The following is a 4,250-nucleotide window of genomic DNA, read 5'->3' as shown; positions in this document are numbered from 1 at the left end:
CGGTTTATGTTTCATTGGCAATTCTACATGTTGACTTTCTATTATCACAATCTCTTTGACGTTGTTATATGTATTTAATCTTTAGATTGGTTGTGTCATTTAATTGTGAAACAGACTGAAAATTCACAACTTCACCAAATGCCAAAACGTTTTTTTAGCATGTTTGGGCACTAGCACTGACAAATAAAATATCAAAGAAATACAAAGTTATCAGGAGAGATACATATCTTGTTTAATCAATTACATTGGTAGTGCAGAGAATTTCAGCAAAGTGCAATAAATATTCACTTTGTACACCTTATTCAACTCATTCAAGAATTTCAAATTGAGTTTGAGGTAATTCAAGAGAAAATGGCAACATTCATTTGTTAATACACTCACCATTAACTCTGATAAAAATAATCTTTCAAAGTAACAATGTTTAATCCCAAACAGAGCAATTAAGTGCAAAGTTACTTTCAACCATTTAATAAAACATTGCAAATTTTATTTCTTATGAAAAACAATTTTATAGTTTTGATAAGATCTTTACAAATATATTAAACAAAATAGCTTTCCTGTGTATCAATATTTACAACAGTTATGCAGCTATTATTTGGCAATTGACCAACTAATTGAAATAACTTCAGAATAAATTAGCTGCTTCATTATAATACATTAAGATATTTTAATAAAGTCATGAAAACGAAATCTTTAACACAAAGTTAAATAAAATACAAAACCATCTTACAGAATTCAATTCAAATCATATCTGTTGAATCACTAAAAGATGATGCTCAATGTACCAATGACAGACAATCACTGGTAATGAAGGAAAAACATTGTGAAGAACATATATATCTCAATTATATCTTAAATAAATATCTACTCTGTCTTGGACAACAATGACTGAAAGTTTTTTTGGCGAATTGAAACTACAATAGCAAAGCTTTAGAAAATCCATCACTGAGCCCAACCTTGAATCAATGTTTTTTTCAGGAAATCCCTTTCAGATTTCAGGCTTCTCCAGCTACAATTAGCACGAAGGGAAAGGATGAGCAATAGCAATATCTTGGCTCTCACACAAGTCTTCTCCGAAGAAAAAAAAATGCATCTGGATGGGGACATGAATAAGGAAGGAATCAGAGGGATATGGGCCAAATGCTGGCAAATAGGTCACTAGGTTACTTTAGGATATCTGGTTGGCCTGGACTGAAGGGTTTGTTTCTATGTGCTCATTACAGATACTCCTCTTCTGGGATCCCCAGTCATCTCCCCATACCAGCTGTACTTTTCATGAAATAATTTGACAATTGTTGACTTCTATCAACCTCTTCAATCCTGAGAAATTTCCTCTCTCTGCAAAATGTGGTTCACGTTGGCAAGTTCAATCCTCCTCCGTTCCTCAGGAACGCACTTTATAATGTGCAATGTTCTCAATAGCTGTTTAACATTCAATGGGGAAACTATTTTCAGTCCAACAGTTAGACAGAATTTCTCTGAAATGTTTATAGCAAATGCACTGTCCCACGAGAGCTCGTGGGGCCACAGTTAAAATGCTTTTAACAGCCTTTTCTTTAAATTTCCCTGCCTTCCCAGGATAGAAATTTTCTCCTAAAAAATCCAGCAGTAAAATGATTATGGAGCTATCAGTAAAAATGTCTCAGTTGGGTTATCCAAGGTTAGAAATGGAAGAACATCTCTCTTCCGGGAGGGAAAGAAGTGGGGGGAAGCAGGTGGAGTCAACTACACTGCAGTCGGTCTGCAGTCATGTGTAGGCCAGACCAGGGAAAGGATGCAGCTGGGACGACTGAGAGAATCCTTTCCCACAACAGCAGTTTCCTTCCATGAAAAGGACGTGACTGAATCAGAATGGGGCTTCCCCCCACCCCGCCCGATGGTTTCATTGTTCGATTCTGACCTCCAGATTTCTGACCGAATTCCAAATCCGCTGTCTGCTGCGGTGGGATTCAAACCTGGGAGTTCCAGAACTGGGTTGGTAGCCCAGTCCATAATGGCACTCGACAGTCGCTCCTTCAATCCCCCTGCGATGGCATGTGAACTCCTTGGTGCCTCCGCAGGGTGGCTGCCCGGGTAAAGCCCTTCCCACATTCAGGACAGCTGAAGAGCCTCTCCCCCATGTGGACCCGCCGATGCTTCACCAGAGCGGAGGAATCGCTGAAGGCCTTCCCACATTCGGGACAGGGGAATGGCCTCTCCCCCGTGTGGACCCGCTGGTGCTTCAGCAGGTCAGAGGAATTGCTGAAGGCCTTCCCACACTTGGGGCAGGGGAATGGCCTCTCCCCCGTGTGGACCCGCTGGTGCTTCAGCAGGGTGGAGGAATCGCTGAAGGCCTTCCCGCACTTGGGACAGATGAAGGGCTTCTCCCCGGTGTGGACCCGCTGGTGCGTGCGCAAGTTGCCCTTCTGAGTGAATCCCTTCCCACACTCAGGGCAGCAGAAAGGCTTCTCACCTGTGTGGATCCGCTGGTGGATCAGCAGGACCGACGCCTGGGTAAAGCCCTTCCCACACTCGGGGCAGCTGAAGGGCCTCTCCCCTGTGTGGACCCGCTGGTGCTTTAGCAGGGAGGAGGAATTGCTGAAGATCTTGCCGCACTCTGTGCAGGGGAAAGGCCTCTCCTGTGTGTGGACCCACTTGTGGGTCTGAAGGGCAGAGGAATCGTTGAAGGCCTTCCCACACTCGGGGCAGCTGAAAGGCTTCTCCCCAGTGTGGACCCGCTGGTGCGTCCGCAACTTGCCCTCCTGAGTGAATCCCTTCCTGCACTTGGAACAAGGGAATGGCCTCTCCCCAGTGTGGACCCGCCAGTGGGTCAGTAGGGTGGAGGAGGTGCTGAAGGCCTTCCCACACACAGTGCAGGAGAACGGCCTCTCCCCCGTGTGGACCCGTCGGTGGGTCTTCAGGTCAGAAGAATAGCTGAAGTCCTTCCCGCAATCGGGGCAGCTGAAGGGCCTCTCCCCGGTGTGGACCCATCGGTGCCTCAGTAGGGCGGAGGAATTGCTGAAGGCCTTCCCACATTTGGGGCAGGTGAATGGCCTCTCTCCGGTGTGACTGCGCGAATAAATCTCCAGGGCAGATGGAGCATGGAAGCCTTTCCCGCAGTCGCCACACTTCCATTATTCCTCCATGGGGTGGGATTCCTCAGGTTTCTCCATGGCCAAAGCTTCAGCTGTACACAAATGTGTATAGAGCCCCTCCTCACCGTGAATTCCTCTTTCCAGGCCGTATAGCTGTTTCTGGGTTCACACTCAAGTGCGCTGCAACAGAAGGAACTTTTATCCAGTCCCATTGATGCTGAAAACGTACTCAAACAGGAACCAAAAAGCTTTGCTCCTTCTCACAGAATCACATTCAAACATTGTTGCAGTCTCGATGGATTGAATGACTGTCAGACATTGACAACAAAGTGAGGACAGTAGTTACTGAACAGTCAGTGCTGGAAAAGCACAGCTGGTCAGACAGCATCCGAGGAGCAGGAAAGTCGACATTTCAGGCATAAGCCCTTCATCTGTTAATTTGGAAACTTCCGTCCTCAGATCGCCAAATACTCTGTAAAAAGAGATTACAAAAGTCATCAGTGTCAGTCCAGGGTAGAAATTCAGAACAAGCATTTCTACTTTCGGGGGAACTTCTTTTCTTTAGTTATTCCACAAAATTGAAAGCACCATCTCACTCTCTCTTGGTTCTCACATTAACGCCCCTGGGAAGTGGGGGGAAAGGAGACATCAAAGCATTAACACCGCCACCAGAGAGAAACTGTACATACGTTAGTAGAAAGCCAGAGTCATAGAGATACACAGGACAGAAACAGACCCTTCGGTCAATCTCTTCTGTGCCAACCTGATACCCAAAATCAATCTAGTCCCATTTGTCAGTACTTGGCCCATATCCCTCTGAACCCTTCCTACTCAAACACCCATCCAGATGCCAGCATCCACCATTTCTCTGGCATCACATTACACACATCACATTCTGCATGAAAACGTTGCCCCTTAGGTCCCTTTTACATCTTCCCCCCACCTTAAACCTATTACCTTCTGGTTCTGGACTCCCCCATCCCAAGGAAAAGCCCTTGTATATTTACCCTATTCATGCTCCTCATGCTTTTCTAGAAGTCTATAAGGTCACCCCTAAGTCTCTGGCGCGGGAGGGAAAACAGCCCCATCCCATCCCTCCTCACCCGGGTAATTAAGACACATTCCTGAGTTTGCAGAGTCTGCCCCCTCCCTGGAATCACTCCAGTTGCTCCAAGT

The 4,250-nt window shown here is 45.8% G+C and overlaps 1 pseudogene; it reads right to left on the bottom strand.

The window, feature by feature from the left end:
- Positions 1-1,601: 1,601 nt before the first annotated feature.
- LOC148143624 (uncharacterized) lies at positions 1,602-3,152 on the bottom strand (annotated as a pseudogene).
- Between the last annotated feature and the right edge of the window lie 1,098 nt (positions 3,153-4,250).

The sequence above is a fragment of the Chiloscyllium plagiosum genome, unplaced genomic scaffold, assembly GCF_037043375.1.
Source record: "Chiloscyllium plagiosum isolate Xiang-an unplaced genomic scaffold, Cpla_swu_hap1 HiC_scaffold_27, whole genome shotgun sequence".
Lineage (NCBI taxonomy): Eukaryota > Metazoa > Chordata > Chondrichthyes > Orectolobiformes > Hemiscylliidae > Chiloscyllium > Chiloscyllium plagiosum.
Note: the sequence above shows the minus strand (reverse complement) of the source record. Positions and strands in the feature narration are given on the sequence as shown.